Source organism: Siniperca chuatsi, linkage group LG14 (genome assembly GCF_020085105.1).
Source record: "Siniperca chuatsi isolate FFG_IHB_CAS linkage group LG14, ASM2008510v1, whole genome shotgun sequence".
In the NCBI taxonomy this organism is placed as follows: domain Eukaryota; kingdom Metazoa; phylum Chordata; class Actinopteri; order Centrarchiformes; family Sinipercidae; genus Siniperca; species Siniperca chuatsi.
The window spans coordinates 26,589,784-26,607,094 of NC_058055.1; the positions used below are offsets into that span (position 1 = coordinate 26,589,784).

General features: G+C 41.2%; 1 long non-coding RNA gene across 1 annotated transcript; it reads left to right on the forward strand.

Moving 5' to 3' along the window:
* Nucleotides 1-1,839: 1,839 nt before the first annotated feature.
* LOC122887858 lies at nucleotides 1,840-16,435 on the forward strand. The gene is made up of 2 exons (XR_006380622.1): nucleotides 1,840-2,035; nucleotides 15,040-16,435. It is a non-coding gene; the product is annotated as an uncharacterized LOC122887858 (long non-coding RNA).
* The last annotated feature ends 876 nt before the right edge of the window (nucleotides 16,436-17,311 follow it).

Here is a 17,311-nt window from a genome sequence, read left to right on the forward strand (position 1 = left end):
ATGCCATTAGCATTAGGTGCACAAACTCAAATGAAGCTCAGAGAGGAGAGACTACTGAGAGCAGATACATGAGAATAAAAGAGATGAAGCTTCACCGTTGGGAAATTAATTTGGTCCAGCAGCCAAAGTAACAGGATTTAGACGCTGGAGCCAGGTGGTAAGTGGTATTTGAAAATTTTGATCATGTTCTGTTTGTAATGTACAACCTATTTCTGCCCTTCTGGCTCCACGCTCTCAGGGTGCATATACTCATATTAATTACATGATATTCAGAGTGGAAAACTGATATTATTGATGAGTGATCATTTTCGTGTTATCAGTAATTTCCATTAAGGTTTTCATGACCCACCAGAGTAAATGCATGGTGGCATAAGTACCCCTGGATTTCAGCTACACTGGGTGTCACTGTTGCATCACATCTGAATCCTCCTGCTCCAAACTGCAGAGGCTCCGGCAGCAGCAGCAGCTCAAAGCCTGAGCGTCACGTTTCACAGGACGCAGAGGACGGCTTCCCTTAACATGTCCAACGGATGACATCCCACATGAAACCAGAGACCGAGAGACACAGAAACCAATCTGACACAATCCTGCTGGGTATGTGCGCTGCATGTCTTTCAATTCATCAAGATGAATTTCAATATTTCAATTTGTCACGCATGCTGCAGCTCTCAGCGCAGAGCTGTGCAGTGCAGGGACGATGTGCGGCAGGCTGAGAAAGAAAGTACTATTAAAGACTGTTACAGTAAAATTGACTTTCTGTAATCCTGATACTGTGTGTGTGCATTCCAATATTTCATTACAGCTGTACAATAGTTAATCAAATGTCCAGGCACACAGCCCTAAATGACAAGCACCACTGCATTTGCACTGATGCCAAAACCCTCTCCACACAAATTCATCTAAAGCTGAATCAAAGTAAAGTGCATTTTGCAGATTGACAAAGGCACAAAATCAAAAATATAAGACAAACAAACATGTTTGAAGCAGTTGTCCCACCTCACCTCCACCAGGATTCCTTCCCCATGCCCTAATTAGAATTTTCTGGCTACAAAATTAGGCCTTAACTTTAAAGACCTTTGGGTGATGTTTAAAGTCCCTATTTTTCTTTACTCCATGGCACCATCTACTTGGGCCAAACAACATCTTTATGCAATAACAGCAGCTGATATACAAGCACAAATGAATAGTGGTTTGCTCGAAGGGTATGTTTTTGGTACTCAAATAACAACCGGTGTCTCGAAGAAAAATGATTGTAATCTTAAAACATTTACATCTACTTTCCCCAAACTTCTCAAATTTTGGGGAAAGTGAAGAAAGTGTGTCCCTCAGAATTGTCTTTTGTCTCTGAAAACACCATCAGGGGACAGTGAAGTCAAATTTTTTGCATCAACACTCAACAAAACACACTATGCTGTTGAGAGACGGAGGCTGTGTCACTCATTCACTACACGGCATTCTAAGTAGAGGACTACATAGTGTGACAGATGGCAAAATACTCACACACTACTTTTGACCTTTTTTTGTCTGTACATGCATGATGTTTGTTGGCTCTTGGTTAGTAGCCATCAGTTGTACTCAACTGTACTTTTTACATTACGTTTTGGGATAATTTGAGTCATCTGATATAAGACATAATCATGCTCACTAGACATTCCGACAACACTACAAAATGGTAAACTATATAGTGGAATTCATACAGTAATAAACAGTAAATTACTTAAGACAAAGACAGAAAAAGCAGAGTGAGCATACATTTAACCTCTACCTGTTAAAGTTTGAAGTCATATTTCCTGTTTTATTTTGTAGTATTCTCCTCCCCTTGTGTGTCTTGTGGTTTTACTTCCTGTCTTTGTTTGCTTTCCCTCCAGTTTTGATTGCTGGCCCCTCCTTGATTGTTTGCACCTGTGTCTCGTTGTCTCGCCTCCCTTACGGTATTTAGTCCGGGTCTTTTCCTTTGTTCGTTGTGGGATTGTTGTGTCCCTGTCATGTGTGTGTTCCATTGTGCCATTGTCCAGCGGCCAGGCAGTTGTTTCTGGTGAGTTCTGCTGGAATTATTCTTTGTCTCCCTTGGACCGTGTCTGGATTCTGGACTTTGAACTTTGCCTGCTCCCTGTCGGATTTGATTATCCTTGGACTCATTTCCTGGTTTCGACCACTGCCAGCCAGTAACACGTTTTCTATTACCTGGACCTGTATCTGCCTGCCTACCTGCCTGTTTGTTGCCTGTCTCCCTCCCTCCCTGCCTGTCTATCTGTCTGCCTGCTTCCTTGTCTTCTGCATTTGGGTCCTCATACTGCACCACATAACACTTCCACTCTTCTGCCTCTGGCAAGACTCCTGTCATCTCTACTGTGTGTTAGACCACTAGGCCACCAGGACGGTACAGCATTTAGGGTACTTAAGGTTTTCAGAATAGAGGTTTTGGGAAATTGTCCTGATAAATAAAACTACTTACTTACTTACTTGAGGGAAAACAAAGATTATCAACATGAGTCGTGAGTGATAATTTATTTACTACTTCTGCAAGCCTTGCCTAAGAAAATATTACCAAGGCAACAAGCGATCCATTTACAGTCTTCAAATACTAAAATCTATAAATGTTCTCTGCAACACTTTTTTTTTCTAAAGTATTGTCAATAGACAAATGTCTAATGTGATGGGACAAAGCATAACTCTTACTGAAATCCACCTTAACTGTTTAAGTGACAGCAGGTATTTAAAGGCACCATCTGCGATCCAAATGTAAACAAATCGCACAGAACAAATAAGAAAAGATCAGCGGAAACAAGTAGCCTAAAGTTCTAGATTTGAATATAAAATCTGAACTGTTCTGATTCTGTGTGGTTATGTTAAAATTATGCACCCCGTCCAGCCAATCAGAGTTGAATATTCTTAGTGGTCATAAATCAGTCCAACTCTATCTGAAATCAAATCAGCTCTTTAAATGTGATCTACAGTCTCTCTGTGAGCTAATTCTATACTGCGTTCTACTGTTTTTACAGCGTTAGCGTGGCCGCTACACCGTCTCTGTCACTTGAATTAGGGCCAAAGTCAGCGGAGCTCACGTTTGTTTCTCTCTGTTGCCGCCGGGAAAGTCACCTGATGCCGGGTGACGCTGGATATCAGAGGCTCTCCGGTCATAAAACGGCCCATAAACACAGAAACAATCAAGGGAGGACCAGGCGTGTGTGTGAGTGCAGAGAATATACTGAATGTGTGTGTGTGTATATGTGTACGTGGATCCAGGTGGAACATAATTGCCCACCTCCCTGCCTGAAATTCACTAAAGTTAAACGTTAGGTTTGCGCTGAGCCAAACCTTTATTAACAAGGAGCATTGCACCTCTATCCAGTTAATGAAATATTGATTTGGAAATTGTATTGTAAGACGATGGAAGGCTTTTAAAGCGCTTTAGTGCCTTTGCTCAGAGCCAGCTTCATCAATTATTATTTTTTAATGGTATTCTTTGAAAACATTCCTAAGGCAGAGAGCAGTTTTCTCCGGGCCTGGCGTGCACTGTGTCCGTGATTAGCGTCATATTTCCATACCGAGGGAACTCGGGGCCCCAAATGGCTGCCTGTTTTTTTTTTTTTTTAATGAAAGATGTTGGCATCAAACTGAGTTTCATAATGATGACGACAGTGGGACATTGCTGATTTAATGATGTGTTTGTTCCTATTCCAGTCGTGCTGTTAAAAGAGGAATACATTTTTTTTTAGAATTAGTCCCATTTCCAAATGTTGTTCACAATCAGGGACTCAGTATAATGGGATTGTGTGTCTCTGGTGTCCAAGCTGGGCCAATTTTGAGAACCTCATGAATCAAAAATGACAACAATTTGAATGTGTCTGCACTGTAGTATCCATCTGTACAGTACAGATAAGAAACTAATCCAAACTAAACAGAAACCACTTGGTGCCTGAATTTGGTTATTTTGGTATCTGTGTTGAACAGCAGACTTTGGTGAACCTCACTACTAACTGTGAGATAAAACTAACCACCACTGCAGTGTATAAAAAGCCAAAAATCTACACCCCAAAGCAAACACATACTGGTTCAATACTGCACTAAAAACTTTCATTCTATTCACCGCTATTGTACTGTGGTGGCTGCAGAAAACAACAGACAGATATCTCACAACCTCATCCCATACAAACTATCTACATGGCTAGATACCACTTGAAGTACTTGGAAACATAGGTTATTTTATAATTTGGGTAAATTGACCGTTTAAATTGAACTAAATGCTTCTTTACTTGTAAAATGTGCCTACAATATTTTGTTATGAAAAAGTCATCAACTAGACCTGCAAGTTATGATGTTGTATCACACACAAGCACTGCGAAAACGACACTGAACAGTCAAATAACCACCTTGATGAGCACCTGCAAGCATGGATTAAGTATTTATGTTTTAATCCACCAAGATATTTGGTGGATTAAAACAGCCTTGTGGCCTCTGTTGATGGGAGATGTGAAGATGAACCCTCTCCCTCCCGTCTGATGTGCTGCTGTGACGATGCTTGCTTCTTGCAGCTACTCAGAATGATTAAAGTCTGTGCAAAAGCTTTACTAAATATGTGAAAACATTTTTTTTTTTTTTTTTACCCTATAAAATATAACTTCATTGTCCACTGTAGTGGAAATTTGTCTAGACCCAGCAGCAGGGGTATCAAGAAAGGTGGTCGTCACGCACAAAACCAAATGGCGGGCAGACCCGCAAATCTCTAACAAAGGGACAGAGCCAAACAGGGAGGACAGGCTCTATTATTCCTCAAAATCACGTGCAGCTCAGCTGGCTAAGCTACCAAGATATCTGGGCCCTTTGAGATGTGTTAGAAGAGAGAGGAAAGCACACAGAGTAAGGCACAAGGAATCTCAAATGCTGTGGCAAAGCGTAATAGCTGTCCCTTTATCACACAGTAATCCGGCAGCAGACTTTCGTCCAACGGCTGTTACTGGACCTTCGTCTGATGAAGCACAGTTATCGGCTCCCACAGTGGCTAAAGAGTGGCGAAACTGTTCCTTTCGGGGCAGCAAAGGAAAACAGCGGTCGACGTCGGAAGGGGGGAAGGGCTCAGCAGCGATCTTGCTCTCTGTGAAGGGAACGGTCAGTCCGTGTCTCCTCCTTCTGCAGGTACAGGATCGTTATGGGGAGTAAACGATCAGGATCCAAAAAGTGTTCAGCAAGTCTGTTTCTAAGACTCTTCCTTACGGAAATTAAAGTTCACGTGAGAGCATCTTCTTGTGGTACCGGCAGTTACCGTGGAGAGAGACGTGATGTGCCTCCTTTAGTAAACGGGTTACTGTGGAATGGCAACGGGCAGTGTGGAGCGCCAGGATTTATAGAGTTGGCGTCATCATAGCTGTGCGCTGAGATTTCATGCGCTGTCTCGCTCGTCTCGTCCAATAGGAGTCCGTTGTTTAGATTCAACTGAGATCTCGCGTTGGGTTCAAGCGAGATTTCGTCTCATTATTACATCTAGGTGTAAATTAACGGCTGTTCGGCTTGGCGCCTTTCTACTCTCTGTTCTTAGTTTCTCAGTCCGGTCTCTTAGTGAAGGCTTTGGCCTTTCCAGGTAGGCCTGTCTTTTGTCCCTCACACGTGGTGAGGCTAGGCGAGGCCCAACAAATGCATTCAAGGATGCACATCCTTGATACACATTCCTGCGGACTACAGAGAGCGGTAATGCAGATGTGCAGTTTCAAATGTTTTTTAAAAATCAGTTTGCAAATGTTTTACGAGGAACAAAATACATTTAATGTTTTTTTAGGCCTCAAGGACCTTACCTTATAAAGTTGTTGCCAACGTCTTAGCAAACCATTGCTTATTACACATACAACACGGAGAAACATTAGTGCTCAATTGGAGTCATGTTTCTGGTGAGTGACCCAACAAATGTAGGCCCAATATTTTTAACCAACTCCTGAGGGAAAGACTCACGGACTCTTTAGCAGCTAAATGCTCATTGAAGGAGTAGGAAGAAATATGTGAAATCACATTAAATGTGCACAACTCTGCCCTGGTCAGTGTGGCTGACTTTATCTTCAGTCAGTAATGCGTTTAACATCTGGACATGTGCAGGATGTTTTTTCATGGGTTGTTTTGTGCGTTTATGTGTAGTTATTGTGTGTGGATTTGGTGTCAGATCGGCATTTCAGTGACGAGCTACTGTAGCGCACCTCCTGCCAGCACATTCAGCTCAGCAGCCTTGTTTCTGCTGTGTATTAAAGATGAGCATCCGCTCTGTCCATCAGCATTTAGTAAAGACTTTACTGCCCCACCCAGTCACACACCTTTGTGAAGCAGTTTTCTCATTTATGTCTCCCACAAAAAGATTTAGGAATGGATGTAGGAAACACTTTAATAGAAATGTTTCCACGCAATGACAAATTAGTTATGTAGAAACAGACCCAATCTCACAAGGTGGTGAATTAGATTGTTTCCCTCTTTGTATTATAGGCGGTGATGGCCTAATGAAGTCTCTTTCAGTCGCTGAATTTTGCAGTTTACATGACCAAAGCAGGTACAGCGTGGCGACTGGACAGCTTTCCATTCGCTGGCTGTGCTTTAGTGACTCTGGGCTGCAGTGTGTGGATTAGCATGAGGTCATCATGGTTCATTACACACAGTCCATCAGAGCCTTTTCCATTCAGTCAACCTGTAACGCATGTCCAGACTAATCAGCACTACAGACAGCACCTCTCACATTTTACTCACCTCGACCACCCACGATTGAAATGCAAAACGCTATTCACACTCCAGTACACTTAGTCCAGCCTTTGTTTTCACTCCATGCCCCAGCAGCTCCACACTATGTATTTACCATTGAAATACAAGCTGTAATCAACTTTTGTCCACACAGAGCAATTCATTTCTTTGCAGTGACACAACATACTAAAGACAGGATCAAAAACAGCTGCCAGCAACACATTTTGGCATTCAATACATGTTGATGTGACAGTGTGCACCAGCACTGGAAATCTTTTTAAATACAGCATCAAAAGAAGTCATGCTATTTTATATGGTCAGTCGCTTGACAACATCTTGTTTTGGCAAAATCTGACCTAAAGACCTAAAGGTCTTGCATCAGTTCAAAACAGTGAAACTCATATTGTGAAACTTTCTGTACTCATCTGGGGACATGTTGAACTTTCCACATGATATTGTCTATCAAATATGATCTCTCAGATGAGATTTCAGGCACCTGGCACTGCAGGGTTCGCTTCTGTTGCACTGGTTTTATGGTGGTCAGTGATGTTTTCTCACAGGTTTCTTTCATCAGTCTTTGTGAAAGCCTGAAACATGCTTCTGTTTTATGTCCACAATCCACTCATCATTAAATAAAGGACTAATTATTTTGTTAGCATTCAAAAAATACAGCTACCATGACACTTAGGCCGTGCTTCTGTGGCTATGACTCATGGGATTGTATTAATGGCTAGCTTAGCACTGTTCCAGTGTCTAATAACATAATGTGATTAGCCTGATGGGGGAGCCATAATTAATTATTTTTAATAATTAATATGAGTAATTTAATAAAAACATATTTCTTTTACTTAGAGGGGTGATACAACTTGTTATTACTGTCACAGCAACATGTTAATGTTCTTCCCCAGAGATGAATGATGAAACTGAGGAATAGACTGTAGATCGGCCACATCTGTCACACACAATATCTCTGACACTTCTGATTGAGTTTTGACGAAACTTCAGATGATGCTGAACTTGACACATAATGACTTTTTGTGTGCAGCAATCATGTAATGGCAACAGCGCAACGCATTATATTATTTGTAACATATACACATAACATGTGTACAAGGGTCACGTTAATGATAAGACCCCGACCGCTCCAGTGCAGCTGCTCAGCGGGCAGCAGGTCAGACTGTGTTTGTACCGGGCAGCTTCCAGATGTGGATGTGTGTAACTGTGCGAACGTGATCAGGGTGTTCCTGCAAAAGAGAGGCTTCCTCTCAGTGAAACTTCCACATATAAATAAAAGTTAAAAAAACGACTGCAAAATTTCCCCCAAACCCTCTGATACCAACGACTTTCTCCAACTCTGCAGGCTGTGTGTGTGTGCTCACCTGCAGGACCACCACCAATACACGGGATGAACACGAGGGCCCGATGCAAGACCAGATGTTTTTGTTGTGTTGCTGCTGCAGTCACTCAGATTTTCCTTGTATCATTATCACAACTCCTCCTCTCCTCTTAAACAATGGAGCATATGGGCTGCCTTGTCTTCCACTGTGCCCACAACAAATGCGGCGCCCGGCCCACGGTTCATCAAGGTCCCACATGATGAAACAGCCTGAGCTGCTGATCTTCCTCTAATTTAATGATAACTATCACCTGTTCTCCGAGCGTGGCACCACACTCTAGATGGTGTGTGAGTAATTGGCCTGTGCCTTTTGCTTGATTAATTTGATTGCTACATTTTTCACTGTCCCCTCTCTGGTGATTGCTCTGGCACTACAGGTGCTGGGTTTCATTAATTACGTCCTTAATTGGTTTGGAAATGTTGCACGCAAGTTTGTTTTGGGGGAAGGTTTGTTGCAAGCTGCAAAACATCTCAGCGTGTTTCTCCCACAAGATAAATGAACCTCATCTTTTTAGCAGATTGTTGCAAAGATTCCAGCAGGCGTTGAAACTCAAGGACAACAAGCTGCTGGGACTGTTGGATGTAAGATGGAGAAGTCTGGAAACTAATAAGCCTTATTGTCCACTCATGCAGTATGTCCTCCATGATGTGTTTGATGTCTCATCTAAAGACTAAAATATGACATGTAAAGACCACAGGAGTTTACCTGCTGACTGAAGCTGCATTTGATGAAACGTCATGTCCAGTCACCACTTAGCGTGTTTTCCAGAGATAACAGAAATAAAATACACAACTGTTTGTTTTAGGTTGATCATGTGACATCAAACACAAACTGTGTCTTTGTACAGATGCCTATTTGTTTGAGAAGTTTGTTCTGTTCAACGTAACATTTGTGCCTGACAAGGTCACAAGTTTTGACTTTGCTTCTGTGCATTTGATCATCACATCAAGACCAGTCCCAGGTAGTGGGCCCCCGGGGCGAAAAGTGAGCCGAGGGCCCCTATTGAGCCACCTGTGTTCTCCAAGTTTAGTTTGGATGTAAGGCGATTTATATAGTTACCCCGTGTATGCATAATATCAACTGAAACATTAAAAGGTATTAAAGGCCCTGTGTCAGGACTCTGAGGGTCTGGGGTCCAAGAGCAGTTGCCACTCTGCCCAGCTGGTAATCCAGCCTGGATTATGAACTCATTTACATTAAGTATTAACATATCCATATACAAATCCCATGCTATCTGATCAACTTTTCAACCACACCTGGTAGCAATAAGTGTTCTTCTTTTTTTGTGTCAGCCCGCATTGAGATCAGATCTCAATATGCAGTTTAGATAGGCGGAGCTGGCAGACTTGTCAAGAAACATGGTCTGGGGGAATTATGTGGGATACTCTTGAGGGGCCGCCATAATGCGCAAAATGAGGTGAGTAAAGTTGAGAAACTTGCTCAGCTATGTGTGATGCTTGTCTTATGTATCATAGCAGTCCCTCGAGAGTCTCCTGAAGCACTGATGATGCTAAAGATGCTCCAACATCTGAGATTTGACAGTCGGCAAGCCAACAGCTATTTTTTTGATTGATTAAAATTAAAACATCCATGTCACTCCAAGTCCAAGTCCATGTTTGCTTATTGGTTGTCTTCTGGGTTAACTAAACAATATATCTTATTAATACAAGTCAATAAATTTCATTTACAGACTCATAAATCCCTGATATACAGTGTGACCTTGAATGCACCACCAACAAGGTGTTTCAAATCAGTCTTTGCTCAAAACTCACATTCAATGATCACATATCTCTGATACAAATAAAAAGCAGACTCATTGGTCACTGTGATGGATTCAACAAGCTTCATCATCACAACAGCTTACTGAAATAATCTAAACCAATGACTGGATGAAACAACTGACAAAACCATCAGTTTGATATTTCATTTGACTTGTCCCTTGAGAAGCATTTAACTTTGATGTTTTTATACGCATTGAAAATATACATTAGTTACGTCATCTGTCATGCCAGCCCAAAACCTGAGCACAAAGTTTAAATCCCTCTATTTTGATTGCATTAAATCTTTGGAGAGGGATTTAATGTTCTAACAAAAAGTGTGACAAGATGGCCACTGTGTAATTGAAATGTCTGTGAAAGGAAGCCTCGAAATTATTGCTTCAAACTGTTCCGAGGCAGTGACGGTAAAAAAAAAAAAATATATATATATATATAAACTTGTATAGCACTTTTATTAACAAGGTTACAAAGTGCTTTACAGGAAAAAAAAACTGCTGATAAAAACCAAAAACAACAATAAAAGCAACACAAATGATCAACACCCATCTCTTGCCATGATGTGCCATCCATTATCCGCTTTAATTTGGCCTCAGCGGATGCTTTTTTGCTTTCACTCATGTTTGATGTAGCTGTGGTGGAACAGAGGTGTGTCATGTTCACTTCCCAGATTCAAACAGGTGACCAGTATGACACATGCCTGCAGTGGATGCTGTCATGCTGCACTACATGGCAATGTTGGTACTTTTTGCTTACTGTGTTGTGGCTCATTGGTAGGTCAGAGGGCAATATCGTTCCCAATCCTAGGGGTCAGTTTTTAGTTTTTACACTGCTGTTTCTCTAATCTTTCTGTTTTACTTTTCCTGATTCATTTTACTTTTGGATCATTCTACCCAGACAATTATTCAAATCAAAGAATCTGATTTAGGTAAATCTCTCTGTGGTTAACGTTTTCGACTGAGACATTATGCAACATGCTATGATGGGTTGCGAGGAGCCATCGCTTCTTTTTAAGGGGTCACACATTAAATAAGTCAGAAGAGTGATTTAGCCCATTAGCGTATTTTATTGTAAAATAAGAGGAGATTTCACATGTGATAAATTATATCTCATATATTTCAATATTTAATACATGTGAAATGTAAGATATCATGAGATGATTCACATAAAATATATAACATCATATTTCACATTAGAAAACATGAATTTCACACAAGGTTTTTTCACGAGGGGAAATGTAGTGGGATTTTGCTGCCCACTGCATTTCCTCCCCTCTGTTAGAGCTCTGTACTGGCTTGTATGTTGGGATGGTAAATCTGTTTGTCTTCAGCCTCCTCTATTTTCTCCTCTCTTTCTGTAAATCTCTTTGTAATTGCTGTTATGGAAATGTATAAAATATAAATTGCTGTACTCACTTACATAAAAAGTCTCCATTACAGCCTCCATATGAGGAGGAGGAGAAAGTGCCAAAACAAAACTATGGTCTTTGAATACTATATTCGCCCTCGATTAGTATTTTATGCACATGGCAGATTCTAAAACCTGATTTGGATTAATCTCTCTTTGCATCTCTTCTCAGCTTTCACAGGGACTGTTTCTACCAAATATATACCAAAAGAGTTCCCATAAAACTGTTGACAGTGAGGTCTGTTAATTATCCAAAGTAACGCTGTTTAGGAGATTTAACAGCTCTGTTGTTTTTAAAGTCATTTTTCATTGCTGTAAGTACGACAAACTTAAATCCATTCACTTACCTTGTATTTGGCTGGAGCTAGTAGTCTCAGACACAGATTAGCTAAAAACCATTACCAAATACAACCAGAACTCTGCATGGCTATATACAGTCATATAAGATTGCATATTTTTTGTGATTTGGGGAAACTGATCTTGGTTTGAGTCACATGTCCTCCTCAGGTAAACATTTTTGCAACAAAGGAGGCGGTGCTTTTTAAATGCAAAAGACATGCAGAAGATGTTTGTTACATCATCTCCTTCTGTCGATCTAATGAAGCAGAAATCATCAGATGAAGGTTGCTCAGCCATGTTGTAGTGCGCTGCGTTAAACCCAGTGATGGACATGATCCATGTTCCAGACCCTTTCAGTTGATCGTTAAATGCACCAATGAGCATGTGCAAGGACAGATGACTTTAGGAGGCTCAGACTGAGATTGATTTTTGTGACACTCTGACGGTGATCAACATATAAGATATACAGCACCGACAGGGTCATAAACACAAAGCTTTAGTTATATTGGTTATACGGGGGACTGTTTACTCTGAGGTGTTTTTAATGTCAAAGCTTGAGAGTGATAAAGGTTTATATGTGCTTTGATTGCCGGGCAGTATTTTGCTCTGTCATTATTCCAACAGGCATGTGGAGCATCTCAACAAGGGAGTTTAGCTCAAACAAATCTCGTTACAGGTATACTGCCTCTCCTTCACTGCCTCAGTCTGCCCTTGTCGTTCTCTTCCCTGTCTGAGGTTTTCCTAAATCTCTTCCTCTTTCAGGCTCCCTCTTTCCATCTGTCTCCATTAAGTTTCTCTCATCTCTTTATCTCAGCCAGTGTACAAGTGGCAAGCAAAAAGTGTGACCAAATGTTTTGTGCTGATTTTGACTCATTCGAGTTCAGTATGTACCAAATCTGAAGAGATACATAATGCCTCCAATAAATCAGAGTTTACACTGGATGAGAGCAACCAGTTTGCAGCGAGGTCTGTGGATTAACTGTGGTTGACACTTTCATTTTTTACAAAAGACACGTTCTGCTGTTTTAAATAACACAAACAAATCCAAAGACATTCATTGGGACGGGTACTGTGATGGTAGCACAAATCTCAATTATGGATATCGTAGAACCGCAGCAAATAAAACCTAAACGCCTAGATAACATCAAATTGCTGACACTACAGTACACACACCTACTACACGCTCCCGTACCGGACAGTTAAAGTGCATTCAGATTGAATCTGAAGCAAATTTTCACCTCATATTATAAGGATGAATTTGACTGTCTGAATGTTTCTGCAGTCCGAGTTTTTTCACCATAAACAGCTAATGTACCCACTGTACAGATGTTGCTAGTTAGCGAACATTGTGTGTGCAGAGTGTGTCTGTGAGTGTGTTTGAGAGAGAAAGCTCTGACTCTCAGACTGATCTCAAAGCTTACAAGAAGCTCCAACTTCTTTCTGTTGTTTTCCTCTCTCCCCTGTTTCCTCTGTCACTGTACATCCATACAGTATACGGTATACAGTCATACAGTATTGAGAAAAGTGTGAATTTTTCACTGAACTTGAAAGATTTTCAACCTGCGTAGATGCATCTTTGCATCAATCTGTGCCACCTAGAGCAAATCTGTGTTTCTCTCCACTTGAGTCTTATTGTCATTATTTTAGTACATCAATCAACCTCTAAAATTCCCTTCACGTTTAGCCTGAGCACATACTTACAGAGGATCAGACAAGTTATTCCTCCTTGGAGAGAAACTGTTCAGAGATTAACCTAACATGACACTCATCAGGCGGTGAAAACAATGGAGAAGAAGAAAAATTTGATTTCAAGTGTGTGTTACAAGATGTAAAATATGCAGCAAGTGCAGGGAGTTTTTGGAAAGCTACCACTATGTGTGGAAAGCCCCAAGTCTGGATCGACGCACCCTTTCCCCACAGTCTAAATTGGATGGCCATGGATTGATTCATCTGAGAGCTCAACGAGAGCTCTGTGCTGCTGAAGGAACCTGTACTCCTCATCTGCACACACACACACACACACACACACAGAGGTATGCACATACACACTCCACCTGTGCGGCATCTTAACTCCTCTTAATCATGTAATGTGCTCTGTGTCTAGACACCTGGATCCTCTACAGGCTGATCTCGATAATGGATCTGTAGCTCTCCAACACTTGACCCTGAGTGTAAGTCTGTGTGTGTGCAAATGGTCATTTGTCTGGCCTGGCCCGCACTGTCACCTCCCCCGTTCTCGAGAGGGGGGAGTGCAAGCAATTTGCTCTCTCACACACACAGTCACTGTACAGATGCAGCCATTATTCAAGTCCCACATTTAACTGATTTAACTGCAAGGCCTTGAGTTAATTTCAAAACATATTGCATTTTTTTGCAGTTGCTGTCATGTAGCCTGACTTATCCTAAATGCCAATAATGCCAAAACTTTTTGTCTACACACTTTGCTAGTTGATCCCGGTATCAGAGGCGCATTCAACAAAGACACTGTGTTGGGAACATTGGTGTAAGTTTGCGGGGGGTGTGGTTACGGCAGGGTTTAGTGATTCATACTGTATGACCTCTTTTACATAACTCTCAGAGCAACCACTGTACAGTTCTTACATCTATTATTTCCACCAGAAAATGTAAATAAATTCTGTCTCAGTGTTTCATGTAGAAATTGTACTTTTCTCCATTAGACTTAATGCAGACATGGAGAGGTGTTTTAAACATGATATCAAGTATATGAAAGCCAACCAACAGGGGGCCCGGGGCCCTCTTAACGGGTTAATCCGGCCATGCTTATAATACAGTAAAAACTTCAGGTTTGTAAATGTGCATTTTTGGCTGATACATGTAAAGGCTCATGCTGTATTCAGCTTTTGTTTGCATAAATTAGTGTTGCAATCAGAGGTAGGCCAGTGGCCCAGTGCATAGTACATGGTGACATAACAGAGAGAAAAACATATGAGCAGGCTCGATTTATCTTGCTGCAGTGCAAAGTATTTTGCTTTCTTTTGATGTGGCTGAAAAAGGTAAAATGCTGCACACTTTCTCTTGAAAATCAATAGGAGCAATTAGTGTCCTTGGAGCTAAAAGAACAGAAGAAAATGTCAAAAAGTGAAGGCCTGGTAATCTCTTGTTGTTAACAGCTCTGAATAATGTTTTCTCCCTGATTCTGTGAAAATACCTGGTATTTTTGCCTTTGGTTATCTTTCGCAGCCATTACCTTGTTTTCAGCTGTGACGGGCTTTGTGTTGTACCGAGCAAAGTGATTATGTTCACTCCTTGCTGTGTGTTTACTGCTGCATGTAGCCATACTGTTGTAGGCAGCCGTTTGTGGGTCTGCCGTTGAAAAACCCAGATAGTTTTCTACGGTTGAAAAGGACGTTCTGGGGAGCTGTTTTTTTATTTCTTCCTGTTTCTCTCAGATCAGCTTTCAGACTGCAACTAACCAGCCAACAACCAGCACAACAGCAGCAGCCAACCAGAACTGCAACGCTGCTGTCTGTCCTTCTGTAAAGCTGCTTCTGTCACACAGTCTAAGCAGCGATGGCACCTCCAGTGTCCGCCTCGCTGCAGCAGGAGCCTCCGTGGAGCCCGCCAGACTCCGGCCTGTCACAAGCTGTTTAGGAGGAGGCGGACGGCGCCATCCTTTAATCAGCTTCAGGGTCTCCATCGTGCTGCTCTCACTCGCCGACAGGCTGATACAGACAATCCCATCACCTACAATGCCCATCAAAAGAGAGGATCTGGTGCCGCTGCTGACTTTTCTGGTTGTTCTCTTTCTCTGATGCTCCAGGGAATAAAGCCGTGGAGTCGTTCACAGAGTCACTGGAAATTAAACGTAAAGGAAACTGATTGGTTTTTGCAGGGGGGCATCTCTCTATCTATCTTGTACCTAAACATTTTCTAATTTTTTTTGTTTATTACAATAATTTAGCTGTGTTTAACGTTATTTATTCAGATGTTTTTTTTCTTTCTTAAAAACATTTTTAATTAAGCCTTTTCTTCTATCCATCCACGTATTATATATAAAGTAAAGTTTAACTTTATTATCCAAAAAGGAAAATTCACTTGGTCTTGCAAAAAATATAAAAGAAAATACAAATACACAGTACAGAAGCTGCACGTCACCTAAAGGTGATATGTCTTATATGCCCCCGTCCCTGTCCCCTATTAATAATACATTTAAATAAATGACAATAAAAACATAAAACATATTACACAATTGCAAAAAATGCAATAGTGCCAGTAGCCACTGCTAGACATGGCACAAATGGAGGCAGCTGTTAAACACAGCAGCAGGAAACAAATGTGCTTAAATCTTGTGGTTTTGATATTATGCTATAGTATTCAACTCAACTCATGCTCGTGTCGGGGTTATTTAAAATGGGGTTATTGTAAAGTTGTGCTGTTGTCAGTTCGACTGTGATGGGCTTACTATCTTTCTAATCTGCTGAAGTTTGTTGTTTCAGCTCTTAACACACATTTGCACGATTGTGCAGCTGCACAAGTATGCAATCAATTTGGGATTGTTGTCAATCTCAGTACCAAGATATCTAAAGGCTGAGACTCCTACAACTGAGTCACTGTCAATCAAGCACCACGTCTGTGGTCTTTTTGCCGTTACCCTGAAGAAAGTTATCTGTACACCATCCATCTATTCATCTATCTCTTGGCTGTGGATCTAAAGGCCCCTTTGATCAGGTTGTGGACCAGCAGTGGGAGGTTTGGAGCACCAGCAATGAGAACAACAGTTCAGAAACTTTTAGTCAAGTTATGTTTTTTTTTATACTATTTTTCCAGCTTAACTATATAAATGGTGCAAAGCGACAATTGCTTTACCAAAGAACAAAGAAGACTCCAGCAGCCAACAAACAAAACCCCAATCAACAAAACAGCAGCTGTAAATACCACTCGGTCAAAACCAATAGACAGGTCAGACAAACTGTGTCAAGAAGCTCCACAAAGCTCCACAAATAGGTTTTAACTGAACAATATCTCCACAAAATCACACCAAGGTTACAGATAATCCAACTAGGACAAGAAGGAAAAAGAAAACTACAAGTACAAAGAAGAAGAGCCTGTTGCCTTCTCCTTCCTTCAAATCCCACTTGGTATAGTCCAGATTGTGAACACCTGGTAGAGCATGAAGCATTCATGAGCCCCAACTGTGAAGTGGACCTCGCAGAACACTATTATTAGAAATCAAAGCAGTTTATTCATCTGCTCCTGTAAAACTTTTATGTTAAACAACTCCTGTTCAAAGATCTGATTAAGCTTCTTTTTGTCAAGGAAGGACAAAATTAAAAGACTGACCTCATTTTTAAGTTGTGTTCCTTTATTTGTTCTTTGGACTACTTCAGACTACTTTGGGATCTCTTGCCTTAGCCTTGTATCACAATGCAGCCATTCAGTTTGTGCAATTACCCAACCTTTGTTTTAAATACTCTTGGAGGATACAGGTCCAATGGTTGATGCAGAAAAACGTTCAACAGTGCTTCAGAGATGGTGCGAGCAGCCAGATCTCACGATATCTGCCCAGAGTTTTAATTGAGAGAAAAATATATACAAACCAGGTTCTTGTCAGGAGCATGAGCTATGTACAGATGTAGCAGATGTAGCCTCTGCATGCAACACTCTGCATCAGTTGGGATGGAATCATTTAGAAATTCTAACTTTTTTCTCCAGAAGTTTCAA